Genomic DNA, 17,386 nt, shown 5'->3' with positions numbered 1-17,386 from the left:
TGGGCACCTACTACATGCAGTCATCACTGCAGAGACGGCAGTGAAGAAATCCTGCCCTCCTGGAGCTGGGGCTCTGGGGAGGATGTCTTTATCACCCTCTGAGCACTCGATAGAAAATTGTTCTAGCAGGCTCTAAAGGAAAGAACTTGAGGACGTCAAGGAATGTTCCATACTCACCTCTGCATTTGCTCAAGACCCATGATGGAAGCAGATGTATTTTGTTATTCAATTGAAAACTCAGCCTTTCATTTTACAGCACAGATGTCTGAAGTCACAGCAGTGAGGATCTTGCCCAGAGTCACAGGAGGTGATGGAGAGGGAGCCCGGAGCCCCAGGCCTGATGCCCTATCCAGTGCTATCACAATGCAGTCTTCAAATTCCATAGGTTGTGCTATGAGAGGACAGGGCTCTGAATGCTTTCTGTCAGGATGCTTACTTTGGGAACCCAGCCACCATATTTTAGGAAGCCCAACCTTCATTAAAGAGGCCACACATGTGGGTGTCCAACCATCGACCCAGCTAAGGTCTTTGCAGACAGCCAGCAGCAGGGACCAGACGGTTCTGGCCCCCAGCCTTTGAGCCCTCCAGCTGAAGCCCCAGTTACTGAGCAGCAGAAAGCCGCCATCCCCACTGTGCCCTGACGGATTTTCCCACCCAAAGAAACTGTGAGGGATAAGAAAGAACACTGCTGATGTAGACCGTCATGTTTTGGGCAACTTGTTACACAATAATAGATAACCAATACAGTACAGGTCTTTCTGATTCTCACTTCCTCGAAGCCAGAAACGTGCTTTCCCAGATTCCTTGCATCCAGGCACAGACATGGGACCTGGCCTCAGCCAATCCGACACATCAAAGCAGAACTTCAGGTTAGAAGATGGAGGCTCCATGGGGGTTGGTCTTGGTGCGTGGACTTTGGTCAAACTAATTCACATGAAACTTTAGATAATATATAGCAGTGTTTTTATTTTGAAATAATATGTTTTGTATTAGGTAGAGCACTGGTTAGATTGCTTTAACAAAAAGTAATCTAGGGGCTCGAATAAGAAGTTTATTTCTCTTGTATGTAATAGGACAAGGCAGTTGCCACATGGCCTCCCTGGTGGCTTCACCTGCTGCCTTTTGCTCATTCTGGATGTAGCTGTAATTAAATGTCCAGGGAATTCCATAGACCACTCCTAGCCAATTCCACACCCATCTCCAAGGCGGCACGGGAGATGTTGTTTTTCACTGGCTAGCGTGTGCCAGGTTAAACTCACTAGAAAGAAACAGGGAGGTATGGATTCTGGGGGGCCAGTAGAAGTCTCTATCACCTGTACTTAATAGCTAATTTAGGAGAGTAAACCAAAGGGAAGAAGTTCAGATCGTGTGTGTGTGCACGCGATCTTTGTCGGGCATTTTCTCTAGCCTGTACCTGAGCAGTTCCTCACTCTGCCCTTCGGATTTGGTGTAAGCTCACACTGTGTTGCAATTTCTTTGGAGTACAAGCTCTCTCCTCTTGGGTCAGACATGGGCTTTGTCCCCTTGGGGTGAGCTGGGCTCTGGTTTGGTGGCAGTGAGGGGCGGTGGCTGAGTGTTGGGGAGAACAGGCCCTCCCTTGCAAGGCAACTCCCTTGGGCAAGATTAGTATGGGGTCTGCAGGCAAAGGAGCTAGTACTTGACTCAGGTGTGGAAAGACACAGGCAAGGAGTGTCAGGGTTGTGGGTTCTCAAAGCTTTCTGAGTCACCCACAGGGGCCCGTTTCAGTTCTCAGGCTGCTATTTCTTCCCAGTCGATGCTCAGAGTTTTACATCAGAGTGTTGGCAGGGCTGTGAGTTCAATGTACTTCCTAATCCTGTATCCTCAAGAATCATATTTGGGGACTGGTCTTGCGCTGTACCAGTCCTTTTGCTCTAAGGGTTATGACAGTCTTATGGGGCCATTGTGGAGTGTCCCGCCTGCTCTGATTCTTCTTGGACTGAGTGTTCTGATCTCTGAGCTTGCTGTTTTCCTTCTGCGAGCTCTCCCTCCACTGCTCAGAGGAGCTCATCGTCCACCTTTCCACTGTCATCAACGTTTCTACCGTCACGGTCAAGTGCAGCAGCTACTGGCTCTCCCCAAACCTTCCTTTCAAGTATGTCCCACATCTCAGGCAACCACAGGGGGTGATCATTACGGAACTGTGATGCTGCTTTACACTAACTACCAATTTTCCATTTTCCGCCAGCATCGATTCCATTATTGTGCTCGAGGTCAAAGCCATTAGCTGGTCATCTCAATCTTTGGACCCACTCCTGGTCTTAAGCCCTGTATTAGTTAGGGTCTAATCAGGAGCACAGAGCTAGGCTAAGTGTTTCAACAGGAGATATTTAATCCAGATAATTGGTTACAAAGCCACTGAAGTGTTTGAGAAACAAAAGAAGAAACAGGGATGCTGAGGAAGCCAAAAGAAAGAAGGGTATTGCCTTTAGGTTTTAGCTGCTCACCTCCCAGAAATGCCATCAGTGCCAGAAATGGCTGTAGAGGTGCTGGGTGCTGTCCCCATGTGCTGCCTCAGCCCGCTGCTGCTTCCCCTCTGCAGCGACCTTCAGAAGCTATCGGAGCATCCTGACCCCTTTGTTCATTCAGGACTTCCAAAAGTCAGGTGGTCCAGTCCAAACGCGGGTCAGCGTGAGGGCTGCCTGGAGAACCCGTGTGAACTGTCGCCATGACGATCTCTGAAGGCTTCCTCCTGGGCTCTACTCAGCTTTTTGAGTGGAGAAGATGGCTTTTGTAATAACGGAATTTAGATTGTCTCTGGCAGTTGAAGGCATGCTTGACCGATGAAATGAGTCATGCATTCTTTTCTGAAGAAGAAACTGCTTGGTCCTGGAGAGATTTCCAGAGATAATCATCTCGTTTTTCCTGTCCTTTTCATCTTTGCTTGAGGCAAAGACAGTTACTTTCTGGTTGTGTGGAAGTGCGAAACGACAGCTGATATTGTGTGTCAAGGTGGTGTCTCTACTCACTGTTACCTTAAATATTAGGTCTAAAGATTGGTCCAAATATAGTGTTCTGAGAAAGAAAAGTCAGTTCTGCTTCCTGGCAAGCTGAGGGGTGGTGAGTGAAATATTGTAATTAGCTGAAACTGAGAACATGTATTATATTTATCTTATGCATTTTCAAAGCGTTAGAGTATAACGGAATCTTCTGAACCTTTTTTGCTATTTATCGTAACAGCAGTGTATGACAATACATGTCTTATTGCTCTCATGCCAGCTTTGAAAAATATAATGAAAAATGAACTCTGCAAATCTGGTACTCAGATAGTATCTTATTTTCAAAAATTTTTAAATAGAGGATTCATTTACATACAGTGTAGTGTACAGATCTTAATTGCACAACTCAGTGGGTTTCGAAAAATGTATGCACTTGTGTAGCTTACACCTCAATCAAGATATGGAGTATTTCCATCACTCCAGAAAGTTCCCCTACGTTCCTTTGAGGTCAAGCCTACCCTAACCCTCCACCAAAGGCACCCTTTGTTCTGCTTTCTATCACCATAAAGTAGTTTTGCTTTTTGTTTTTGAACTTTATATTAATAGAGTTATACAGTATGTACTCTTTTATATCTGGCTTCTGTCAGTGATATATAATCAGTATATGATTTCACGGTGAGATTCGTCCATGTCGTGTATGTGTCAGTAGTTGTTTTTATTGATCAGTAGTATTCATTGCATGAATATACCACAATATGTTTATCCATTTTCCTGTCGAAGGACATTTGGGTTGTTTCCAGTTTTGAATATTGTGTATATAACTTCTATGCTCACCGAGGTGCACGTCTTTTTGGATATATGTTTTCACTTCTCTCAGGTTATAACAAGGAGTGGAATGGCTGTGTCAAAGGCTAGGCATATGTTTAACTCCGCAAGAAACTTCTAAACTCTTTTCCATGTTGATTGAACTGTTTTACACTCCCACCAGCATTACTGCTAGAAAACAAGAAAGAGAATCATTAGTGGACATGAAACTTGGAGGCATCCTTGAAAGACAATAGCAGATTGAAGCAGATTGTCAGAGAAAAGTAGTTCAGTGAACACACACGTGAAACTTCTGCCACAGAGGCTGGAACTATTTCAGACTGAATGAAGATAAAGGACAGGATGGGGACCCCAGACAGTCACCGAGGTGATCCAGGCTGTGCCACAACAGGCAACATTGGAAGATGCACCCAAAGTTAGGAGAAAGCATGGGTGCAGCTGGAGATCCCAGGATGAATTGGAAGCTGCTTCCCTGGATGACCAGTACCAGTTCCCTCCTTCTGGAAGCGTGCCCCTCACCCTCAATCACGGAAAACAAATTAAGAATCAGCCTTCCCCAGGGGGAGAGCAGGGATTCCTGAGCAATCCCACATGCACAGAGAATAAAACACCACCAAATGTTTGAGGAAAAGCAACCCTAACCAAAGAACTAACATCCAAGGAAACAAAGCTCAAAGAACAACGGAAGAGATTTTAAGATATATAACAAATATCTTCAAAAGCAATGTGAGATAAAATTTATTCTGTCTTTCAGTGGATGGCATATTTGAACATATTTTTACTGAATGATCGAATACATGCATAAATGAATTAATCCAGTCATGAATATTCAAATAGAAAAGCCTGTGTTTTGATCAAAGCAATCCCACCGGTGATACTGCCTGGCTGGAAATGTTTGTGTTTGTGCAGTGGTCCTTGGGTAGAAATCCAGGCACTGCAGCCTTTCTACTGTCATGGTCCTCTATGACCCTGGGGGTAATCAACACTGGATTACTCCTAAAATGCCTGGAACTCCCCCACCCCTTTCCTGGGGTCTGGATGAGCCTGGAGGCCACCCCCATCCCAAGCTGCCCAATGTGTCTGAGCCCGAGCGGCTGAAGAGCCTAAAACTTCATTGCTGCTCTTTGCATTCACAAGTAGCTGGGGAGCAAACACTTATAAGACCCCCCTCTGAATCTCTTACTTTGCAACCTGATGCAAGGCTGATTCTGAATTTGTTTTCTGTGATTGAGGATGAGGGGCACGCTTCCAGAAGGAGTGAACTGGTACTGGTCATCCAGGGAAGCAGCTTCCAATTCATCCTGGGATCTCCAGCTGCACCCATGCTTTCTCCTAACTTTGGGTGCATCTTCCAATGTTGCCTGTTGTGGCACAGCCTGGATCACCTCGGTGACTGTCTGGGGTCCCCATCCTGTCCTTTATCTTCATTCAGTCTGAAATAGTTCCAGCCTCTGTGGCAGAAGTTTCACGTGTGTGTTCACTGAACTACTTTTCTCTGACAATCTGCTATTGTCTTTTCTGAGAAAATATTCTATATTTTCAGTGCTGCTGTTTCATCTAGGTAGCAATATTTTTCTTGAAAAGAGATTTTATTCTGAGTGAGACTCTGCAGAATAAAAAATTAGGCAATTTAAGAAGATTAGATATTACTTCCCCCAAACAGATAGCTTAAGCAGATGAGCCACGAGTTGTGCACGTATATATATTTTTAAAAGCAATTACCATCTACCCAATAGAGGAGAATAACTCTGTTGGAATTGGGGTTTATTGTGTAGCTTTCTAATTAGGATGCCTCCAAAAAGAATCACATCCTTATCAGAATTCATGAAGAATGTCTTCCAACATTTTTCTTTTATTTTCAGACTCACTATATAAAAAATGTTTGGGGTTTGGGATAGAGGAATTTGAACGTAGAACCTTGTCTTGCAGGGCAGAACATTTTTGTAAATATGTTTTTCAAGAGGTAGAGGAGCCACTCAAGTTGAGGTGTGGATCCCTTTTGGTTGCTATCAGTCATTCCACTCATGTCAGATGTGTATGTTGAACTACCAGCTTCATCCAAGCAGCAGGGCCAGTTCTGAGCTAACGACAAGCAGGTGGGATCCAGACCTTATTTCCACGCTGCAGCCCCGTTGTCCCTTCCCTCCTGCAGAGCTCCTCCCTGCTCTGGGTTCGGCCTGTCCCTCACCCCACCCCACCCCGATTATGTTCTCTGTGCCTGAAAATGACGCCCCCAGCCCCAGAGACTCACAGCTCCCGGAGACCCCTCAGCTCACCTTCCCCAGTTACCTGTGACCCCCTGGGGCGCCAGTTATTTGAATTAGTCAACTTGAGCCTGGGTTGGGGGTGAGGAGAGGTCTATGAATGCCTCAAGACACCCATTCACAATTTTCCCCCGTTACGGACTGAATTGGGTCCCTCAACCCCGCTTCACATGTTAAAGTTCTAACCCCTAATACATCAGAATGTGACTATATTTGGAGATAAGGCCTTTATAGAGGTAATAAAAGTAAAATGAGGTTATTAGGGTGGACCCCTATCCAATATGACTGGTGTCCTTGTAAGAAGAGGAGATTAAGATACAGATCCCAGGCACAGAGGGATGACCACATGAGGACACTGGGAGAAGGCGGCCGTCTATAAGCCAAGGAGAGAGCCTCAGAAGAAATCAACTCTGCCAACACCTTGATCTTGGATTTCTAGCCACCAGGACTGTGAAAACATGGTACTTTGTTATGACCGCCCTAGTAAACGAATACACCCACGCCCGCACCCTTGAAGAAGCCTGTTGGCCCAATGAGTCCCCATTGTGCCCTGCACAGAGGGGGTGGGATTCTTCAGCACAGAGTCCTGGCCCGCTCTGCATGGCCGTGGCTTCTAATTCCAAATTTCTTCTCCAGCTAGTCTAGGAAGCACTGTGTCACCAAGGCTCACTTTTAAGTCCGCTAGAGCACACATTTTTTTTCTTTTTTTTTTCCTTTTTTTTTGCGGTACCCGGGCCTCTCACCGTTGTGGCCTCTCCCGTTGCAGAGCACAGGCTCCGGACGCGCAGGCTCAGCGGCCATGGCTCACGGGCTCAGCCGCTCCGCGGCATGTGGGATCTTCCTGGACCGGGGCATGAACCCGTGTCCCTTGCATCGGCAGGCAGACTCCCAACCACTGCGCCACCAGGGAAGCCCCTAGAGCACACATTTTATTTGCCCCTAGAACACTACTGTGTGCAGAGTATGTGCCCAGACCGCCGTACAGTGATCCTCGAAACCTGAAATGTGGAATTCTTCCCTGGCCATTCATTCTGCGCCTTTCCTCACAACCCTCAGGCAGACACACACACTTAACCCCCAGCCCTGGAGGGCTCACCCTTTGTGTTTTGCTGGGACCACTGTAGCTTCCCCTGGGCTCATCCCAGGAGGTGGTGCTGGGGCTCTGGGTGCCACCCAGGTGGGACCTGGGACAGAGAGGCAGAGCGGGGGGAGCTGAGTACTGCAGGACTGTCTTCACCTTGCTGTTTAGAAGCACATCACTTTAACTGATGGTTCTGCTATTCTTTTCTCCAAGCGGGTTATGAACTGACTGCCTATGAGTCGCGACCTCACCTTCCCCTCCGCAGCCCTCAATGCCCAGCAGAGCACCCGGTGCCCATAGGTGCGCACCAGGCACCCAGGGATTGTGCTGATGGAGGCTGTGACCTCAGTGGGGGGTGTGGAAGCAGAGGGGACCTTCCGGCCTCTTCTCCCCTAACGTGGACAACTGCACCCAGAGAGAGAAAATTTCTTCTCTCCCCTGTCCTGCTGCACTGTTGTTGAAGAGAGGAAGGGTCAGGCCTTAAGGGCTCTGAAGGGAAGGAAGGCAGGGAGAGGGGTCACCCTGCTAAGCTAAGGCTGGCAACTGTGGCAGAGGAGAGGCTGGCACCTGTGGGGGGAGGAGAGTCAGCTTCTTGGGCCACGAGCAGCTTGCTCCCCCATCTGCCAATGGATGAGCCCTGAAAACATATCTAGTCCAACCCCAGATTTCAGAGGTAAGTTCCTACTAGTTGGAAGTTCGTCGTGGAAAGGCTTCAGAGGTGGAAGTCAAAGCAGTGCCCTGGACCTCTGGCTGATGGCGGGGGTCCCTGAGCCCTGGGCCGCAAAGGGCCAGGCTGGGCTGGGCTGTGCTCCGGAGTCTCCCACACAGCCCTGCCGCCCCTCCAGCCTGGGAACCTCTGCAGAGGAATGCAGAAGCGAAGGACGAGCCAGCCCAGGGGAAGGACGAGCCAGCCCAGGAAACAGAGTGAGCTATTTTTAAAGATAATACGCAAAAGCTGTGTCTGTGGCATAGAACAGTCTGCATGCAGAGTGGAAAATGTGATTCATTTCATGACTATTTGCAAACGTCACCAAGTCTGAGGTCATGAAGACACCTGAGAACTCCCTTGTTAAAGGTCTAGGATTTGTTGGATTTTGTAAAATAGGAACATTTTATAATATTTAGATTTGGGACTAATATTAAAATATCCAGGTATGAAAATAGTGTTAAACTAGAAAAAATATGTAAATAGAGAAAGTCTTGGTATGCTTGTAGACGTTACCCTGTCTTCAAGAGGAGTTCCCTGAACTGGTAGTTGAGACATGTTTACGTGTTCCTCAACTTAGCTACCCCATGTCTGCTCACTATACAAGTGGAATTTATCCACTCTCAGTTTAATTTTCTTTCTTTCTTTCTCTTCCATCCTTCCTCCCTCCCTCTTTCTTTCCTTCTTCCTTTCTTTCTTCCTTCCTTCCTTCTTTCCTTCCTTCCTTTCATTCTTTCTTTCTCCTTTCCTTCCTTCCTCCCTCCCTCTCTCTCTTTCCCTTCCTTCCTTCCTCCCTTCCTTTCTCTTTCTTTCTCCCTTCCCCCTCCCTTGCTTCCTTCCTCTCTTTTTCTTTCTTTCTCTTTCTCCCTTCCCCCTCCCTCCCTCCCTTCCTTCCTTCCCTCCTTCCTTCTCTCCCCACTCCCTGCCTCTCTCTCCCTTCCTTCCAGCTAAGAACATATAAACATAGAAATTGTCAAGTAAAACTCTGTGACCCATTCCACTGAATCTTGTCTTTGACCAGAACATCAAGAATTTCAGACTAATTTGACACGCAGTTGTTAATTGACTATTGAGTATGAGATGCAGGATGTGGCCTCAATCTCAAGGTAGTTTCCGGAAAGAGGTGATTGTCCTTTCTGATGTCAATTTCAGAAGTGTGCTCCAAACAGCCTATCTTCCCATGAGAATGCCATTAGTAATGTTATAAATGAATTTATATAGTGTCTGTGTGGCTGTGTTTATGCTTAACTGGTACTGACTTTTTTGAGTATTGAGTTCCATAAACTTACTCACAACCATGTGAGGCCATCCTTCTTTCAGTCTTAGATTTTCATCTTTCATGCTTCGTTGAAGCTTTTTTCTTTTTCTTTTTTTTTTAACATCTTTATTGGGGTATAATTGCTTTACAATGGTGTGTTAGTTTCTGCTTTATAACAAAGTGAATCAGTTATACATATACATATGTTCCCATATGTCTTCCCTCTTGCGTCTCCCTCCCTCCCACCCTCCCTATCCCACCCCTCCAGGCGGTCACAAAGCACCGAGCCAATATCCCTGTTGTTGAAGCTTTTTGATTTGATAAATAGAGATATTCTGGTGAAACGGTTGGGTTGATTTTGGAGCATCACTGTAAGAGTTACATAATTTGGGGCAAGTTATCTAACTTCCGTGAAACTTAAATTTCCTTATCAATAAAGTAAGGATAATACCTACCTCCAAAGGATTGCGATAAAATTAGATACAATAAATTTTCTAAGTTTCCCAGCCCATATTAGCCACTCAGTAAATATCTGTGGACCCTCCCTTAGTGATCTAAAAGACATCCTTAATGCTCCTTTTTAGCTTTATTTTCATTCCAGATGTCTAAAACTTCACTGATCCAATCCAGGGTTTTTCTCCTTTGATATTATTAACATTTTTGGCCAATCAATTCTTTGTTATGGGAGCTGCCCTGTGTATCCTGGGATGTTTGGCAGTATCCTGGTCTCCACCCACCAGATCCCAGTAGCAACCCCTACTCCAGTCGTGATGACAAAATGTCTCCAGACCTCACAAAATGTCCCCTGGGGGCAAGATCGCTCCTGGTCGAGAACACTGCTTTAACCTAAAAGGGCAGAGTTTCTAGCTATGGAACTTCAGGAATACAGCCAGTCTGGAGAATTCCCCAGATGCCACATCTGTAGCTCCTTCCCTCGTCTCCTTGGTAGCCTGTCTTTGCCAAGAGAAGAATGGGTACTTAGCACAGAAAAGAGACTCCATGGAGAACTACTGTGTGACTGAATGGTATTGTTAGAAATTTGGGTCAAATCATGTGATTTTGAGGCTGTGACGATCCCTAAAGAAAATACTTGGTACTGGGAATTTTCTGCGTCTTTAATTCCTCTGGGCTCAAACATTTACACAGTAGGAAAACATCCTTCAGAAAATCAGGACGTTGAGAAATAATTTTGAAAATGTGTAAGTAATGAAGGAAAGTAGGAATAAGTTATGTGATATCAACCAATGTAGGAGCCCCAAATTCTTCATGGAATGGTCAGAGGAATTAAAGATGCAGAGCTGAATTTAATGAGATGTTGTTTGTTTGAAGCTTGATAAGTAAGATGTCGTTTAACCAGGTTTTTCCTGGTCAAAGAATGAGAAAGTTTAATAAGTTCCAGCATGGCCCTGGAAGCTCACTGCCACGGTCACACTTACAAATGGTTTATTAGAAACTCCGTTTTACTCACAGATCTCCATTTGCCTCCATTTCCCTGGTTGTGGCTTATGTCTGCAACTCTCCATATTTAATCTTATTCCAAAGTCAAATTACTCTTGGTTTATTTGGGTCAAACGAGGTCTGCTGTTAGGTAATTTTACAGGCATGAAAAATGTGTTATTCACTTTTCATAGAGCATTGCCCTTTTCCTGTCAAATTACAAACTTTAGCGAATCACAGTTTAGCAGGAAAGTAACCTTCATCTTTACATCTCAGAATTGGCAGATCACATACAAACTCTTCCTCTTAACCTGAGGAAGGCACATAAGGCTTCATTAGTTTGTTCGTTCATTCATTCATTCATTCGTTTGTTCATTCATTCATTCAAGGAACATTTTTGTTAAATGTGATAGACTAGGCTAGGCTTTTATATTAATAATTAAAAGAAATGTATAGACTGCAACACCATAACTTCAGGGGTTAATATTCTAGTTCAGCCATCTCAGCCTGGCTACACACAGGCTCACCTGGGTGGGCATGTGGGGCTGTCCTGGGAAAATTTGATGCCCACTCCTCCAGGGCCAATAACATAGAACCTCCTGGGTGAGGCTTAGATCTGGGTAATTTGACAACTCCCCCAGTGTCACGTGTAGCCAGGTTGGGCTTGCTGGCCTGGTGAGACAGGCAGGAAACCATCACCCTCTGTGCCTTGGGCAGTGACTTACATGTCCAGTGTTGTGGTTGAGTGGCTGGAACCAAGCGTGGCCCCGAGTGGACAGTGCTCTCCTCCAGGGCCGTACACTGGCTCTGGAACCCCAAAGGCAACTAGCTGGGCACAGGGCAGGTTCTGAGAGAGGGACGACTCGTGTCACTCAACACTACAATCACATAAACTGCTCGTGCTGGCGGGTCACCCGAGGGTCACTCCTGGTCTATTCTCCAGGCGTTGGTGGTGAGTCAGACACAATCGTCCTAGATGGTGTAGAGTGTCTCCCACAGGACTCACGCACCTGGCTGGGACAGGGCAGTGAGCTACCCGCTGCTGCCCCGGTGACCATGGACCTGAGTCGGGAATTCCGCCAAGAAGAAGGGCTGCAGAGATGGCAGCGTCGGGTCGCTGTTTAGAAGCTTCTTGGGGAAAGAATTAATCAGCACTCCCTCCCTCCTCTGTTTTGTCCTAGATGGAAACTGGTGGGCAATGAATGGCCATTATTAAGAAGATTGATAGACACACAAGTGCTCCACAGAAGCAACCCCTCCTAGCACACCGCAGGTGGGGAGGTCCGAGGTGGGATGGAGGAGCAGTGCTGAAGGTGACTACATACAGTAAGGGCTTTCCTGTTTTCTACGTGACCTTCTCTTTGACCCTCAAAGTCTGAGTCCATATTCATTTTCATGACCCACAAAACCTCGCCCCGGTGAGAGCTTCTTCTTAATGGAAGAAGTTGATCCAGGCAGGTTGGCAATAACTCAGGAAGATGGCTGAAGGAGAGAGAGGCCGCCGGTCCACTGGTGATAAAAGTGCCCGTGGGCGGTCTCCCACTGAGGACCCGGCAGTGTTCTGCCCGGGGTGCTGATCTGTACCACCGTCCCAGGTCCCCTTCAGAGACTCCACAGCCACGAGCACGAGCTCAAGTCCCGGCTCCTGACAAAACAGCTGGGCAGGGAGCAGGGGCAATACTGTGACCAGCCCATAATACGAGGAAATCACTCATTTTCAAAGGAGGTGTTATTTTGGTTTTTGCTTTTGGTTTTAGTCTACAATGAATTCAGTTTCTTACCACTAGCAAAAGTTCTCCGATGAATTCTATTTAAATGGTCGGTGCCTCCCCGCTGGACCCCAGCTGACTCACAGCAGGCGAGGTGATTGGCTGAAAGAAGGAGGATTAGGTCCTGGGGGGGCAGTAACAAAGCGGCACAAACGGGGCAGCTCGAAACAATGGAAATTTGCTCCCTCACAGTTCCGGAGGGCAGACGTATGAGATCAAGGTGTCGGCAGGGCTGAGCTCCCTCTGAAACTCTAGGTAAGTCCTTCCTTGCCCCCTCCTGGCTTCCGGTGGTGCTGGCGGTCCTTGGCGTTCCTGGGTTTGCGGCTGTGTCACTCCAGCTGCCTCTGTGACCACAGGGTGACCTCCCTGTGTGTCTGTGCCTTCACATGGCATCTCCTCTTCTAAGGACACTACTCTTTGGGTTAGACTTGCCCTAAGGGCATCTTCTTAACCCGATTACATCTATAAAGAAGCCTATTCACAAATAAGGGCACATTCACAGGTAGCAGGGGTTAGGACTTTTGGGGGGGCACGATTCAACCCACAACAGAAGGTGAGAAAAAATAAAATAGCGGTGGATGGAAGGTGGCAAACAACGAATGAAAGAGTAAGAAGGAGATGGTATTGATGGTGAACAGAATCTTGGGGGCCCGGGAGGGGGCCTTTGTTATATGAACTTGCTGACCATCAGAAGCCCTCTACCTGCTACCACTGCCCCGTGAAATACATTGAACTCCCAGGACAGTGATTTTCCATTTGTCCCTATGGTATTATGTCATGGACATAACTTAAATCGGCAGAAGGTGAATGTCTTGATTTGCGGGGCTAAGAACACAGTCTGTCTTCCGAGTCGAGTTGCATTTTGGCTGGACTGGGAAGTGGGGACGGGGCAGGTGAGAGTGGAAACGAGGAAGGAAGAAGCGATGACGTCCCCCGGAATCCTGACCTCAGGCACGTTCTTCAAAGTCCGGGCCCTGAGGGCCCCATCCATCTGAGGTCTGTATGACGACGCCCACTGCCCTGGGAGCTTTCCTTACTGGCATCACAGTATGAACTTACCCCCTGGAGTTGTGCAGAACTGCTTCCTGCTTCAAAGGCAAGAAGTTCTGTCTTTAGAAAAAACAGAAAGCAAATAATCAGATGCAGGCTCTCCAATACCGTAATGACAAGACTCAGAAAAATCACTGCAAAGCTGAAAGGCTGGACTTGTCTCCTATGTTGAAAATATAAAATCATGGAAGTAGGTCTCCAGGTGACACGTTAGTGACATATAAGGGGCTTCTGGGTTTCTCTAGGGGAGCTGAGGGCTCTCAGTTCCTTATAAGGGCTCAATTAAAGCTACCTAACTTTAATTACCAGAATAAAGAGAAGCAGTTGGAAGCAGCAGGTTGGACTGGGGAGAGGCACGGCCTTTAGAGTTGATTAGACGCAGTTCTGACTTGATTCTACAACACCCGGCTGTGTGAGTGGGTCAGCTCATTTAGGTGTCCACTCGGCCTCTTTGTACCAGGGGGAATAAATTTAACCTACCCCCTTGGGTTTGTGGAGGGGTCAACTCTGAGAACGTGTACAAAGGAATTTGCACAATGCCTAGTGCTCTGTTGGCCCTCAGCAAATATGTCCCCTCCAGCACATTTATCAAGGAACAAACCAATGCAAGCAGGACCTCAGAATGTGAGCTTATCTGGAGGCGGGGTCTTTAGAGAGTTAATTAAGTTAACATGAGGTGTCTTAGCTCAGGCTGCTATAACAGAATACTGTGGACCACAACCATTTATTTCTCACAGTTCTGGAGGCTGCAGGGGGAGGTCCAAGACGAGATCCAGTGTCTGCTGAGGACCTGCACGAAGATGGCTGCCTTCTTGCTGCATCCCCACATGGCAGAGGGCACAGAGAGACGAAGCGGCTCTCTCCAGCCTCTTCTTATAAGGACACAAATCCCATTTGTGAGGGCTCCATCCACATGACCTAATCACCTTCCAAAGGCCCCACCTCCTAATACTATCACATTGGGGATTTAAGCTTCAACGTATGAATTTGGGGGCAAACATTTTGTCCATAGCATGAGGTCATTAGAGTGAGCTCTAATCCAACATGACTGGATTCCTCATAAAAAGGGGAAATTTGGATGCTGGGACAGGAATGCACAGGGGGAAAAATGGTCATCTACAAGTCCTGGGGAGAAGCCTGGGACAGGCTAGCACCTTCAGAGGGAGCATGGCCCTGTCCATACCTTGATCTAGGACTTGTGACCTCTAGCACTGTGAGCAATATATTTCTGCTGTTTAAGCCTCCCAGTTTTTGGTACTTTGCTATGACGGCCCCAGGAAACTCACAAACAGGTGTTGGGACATCACAAAAGCAGGGATCAGTCCACGGATTTGTCAGATGCTACCCAAGTTGGGGACTGTTTCCACTGTACCTTCCACATGATGGCCAGTACAAGACAAGCATCACTTCCATAAACACCATGGCACTCAACCACCAGTGAGGGCACAGACAGTCAATGTAAAGAGACCCTTTTGAGCAGCTGCCTTGCTATTTCTTTATTTTTATTAGTTAGATCTATAAAAGGATTAGAACATCTTGAAGCTTGGGAAAGTGTTTGGGTACAGCTTAGGAACTGAAAAATCCCCCCAAAAGAAGAGTTCTGAGTGAGTCTGTGACATCGCGTGCTGTAACAATGTATAATTACATGAGGTATTATTAAATTGTAACATGTGAAGCTGGAAAAGTAAGCTCAGTCTCCTGTGGGTATAATTACATGCCTCTCTGTCAGCTGACATTGGATTTACAGGGCAAATGTCATATGGGCTCTTGCCACCGTTGTTAATGTGAGACTCATCAGAAAACATGTCAAGGTGACAAAGTCAGCGAAAAAGGAACACTCGTCTTATTTGGTACCTAATATTTTATTTGCACTATGATGTGATAAGACATTGTTTAAGTTTAATAAATGCCAACTGGAAAGTTGATGGTTACTTATTTCCTTGCTTTCTATTTTCTTACATGACTTTCTTTTGGTCTCTATAATGTAATTATTTACATTCTTCAGCTAATGATTGGTTTGGTCGGATGAATCTGGGGTCTGAAAACATAGTGACAACTTAGAACCTGAATCTGTGGGTGGTTGGGACAGGTTTCTTAGCACGATCATCCTTGGGGTGGGGTCATCCTTCGGGGGGCTGTCCTGTATTGTAGGACGTTTAGCAGCATCCAGGTCCCCTATCCAGGGGGGATGCCAATAGCAACCTCCCTCAGCTGTGACAATCAGAAGTGTCTCCAGACATTTCCAAGTAAACTTGCGGGGGGACAGCGTTGCCCCCAGTTGCAAAACTCTGGGTTATAAGAAGAGGGTAAAGGATTTTGCAAGGACAGAAGACTTAAGGCCAACTCTGAGCTGCTGATTCAAAATGCCTCATGCTGGAGTACTGAGGAAACCAAGCACACATTTCACCTCTGAACAGTTCCACCTTCCAAAGTCAATTATCTTGTTTATTTTCCCATGTTTATATGATGAAATCAAATACAGAGTTCTTGATAAAGCAGAAATGAAAAATCCCATATTAGTTTGCTAGGGCTGCCATAACAGAAAAACACAGGGCAGCTGAAACAACAGAAATTTATTTTCTTACAGTTCTGGAGGCTGGAAGTCTGAGGTCAAGGTTGGGTTCTGAAGAGACCTCTTTCCTCAGCTTGCAGATGATGCCTTTTTGCTGTGTCCTCACGTGGCCTTTTCTGTGTGTGCTCAGAGACAAAGAGAGAGAGAGAGAGAACTCTGGTGTCTCTTTTCTTCTACTAAGGACGCCACTGGATTAGGACCGCACCCTTATGACCTCATTTAAGCTTCATCATCTCCTTAAAGGCCCCACCTCCAAACACAGTCACATCGGGGGTTAGTGCTTCAACCTATGAATTGTGGAGGACACAATTCAGTCAAGGACAAATGCTAAGAGTATAATTCTGTCCAGAAATTTCCAAGATACAATCAATCACAGGGAATCAGGAGAAGGAGCCCCAGCTTTGAATAATGTCTGTTCTTCTTAGCGTCCCCCTCCCGCTGTTAGCATTTATTAATGTCTTGTTTGGGGCTCTCTACCTTTCAAATTATGGCATGTCCCCTGCTTCGTGTTTGATCATTTTGAGCAATAAGACCCAAGATGGAATGAATGAAACCGAGCGACCCTGCCTGGCTGTGCAGCTGGCCCTCCTGAAGTGGCAGCATTCCTCCCACACCTGGCTTTCAGCTTCCCTGTCAGTGATGAACTTCCCGCGTCCCTCTTGATTTCATGTGCAATGCGTCTCGTCTACTTGGAGGAGGCTGCAAGATGGGAGAAAGGAAACACACTCTTTGGAGTAGAAGGAAGAGCTCTCTTTTTCCTTGATGGCTGTGCCAGCCACTGGGCCAAACCCCACAGATGCAAGAGAGGGCCACCCAGCTGGCCATGTCCTTAGCAGGCAGAGGGGGATCAATGGCTACAGATGCTGAGTGACAGGGAGAAAGGTCTACGGAGTCGGGGAGCCCTTGACCAGGGGCTTTGTCTACTTTGGGGGTGGTCAGAGAGGGCTTCCTGGAAGAAGTGACAGTTGAATTAAGATGCTTTTAAGTAAGAATTTGCACACTTGTTTTAGAAATTTAAATGGAGACCTTGATTTCCTCCAGGGCATCTACCAGGGCACTTTAATTACATTGAAACTGGTTATGTTAAAATGAAATTTGGGATTATTTATTTAAAGGATTTTAGTAAAATTGCCCTAATTAAGGATGCCCCTGAATACAAACAGGGATCATTCAGGGGGAAGATATTAATCTTTCTCGTCTCTCTACAGAAGCGAGGATGTGGTGAATTAAAGGGCTTTGCCGGAGAGGCAGCCCAGGAGGGAGACCCCAGAAGGCGTTTCTCAGGTGTCTTTGATGTTCTGTGATCCCAGGTCTCAGGGCAGGTGCAGGAACCCAAGGCTCATCTAAAATGTCACTCAGGAGGGGTGGTTTGTGAATGACTAAGACCCAAGTCATCTCAAACTCAATCGACCCAAACAAAGCAAACGGCACTTTTAATCCATTGTGCTCTGGTGGGAGTTCCCACCT

Source organism: Stenella coeruleoalba, assembly GCF_951394435.1.
Source record: "Stenella coeruleoalba genome assembly, chromosome: 3".
Taxonomy (NCBI): Eukaryota; Metazoa; Chordata; class Mammalia; order Artiodactyla; family Delphinidae; genus Stenella; species Stenella coeruleoalba.
The sequence above is the reverse complement of the archived record's forward strand: the minus strand, read 5'-3'. Positions refer to the sequence as shown.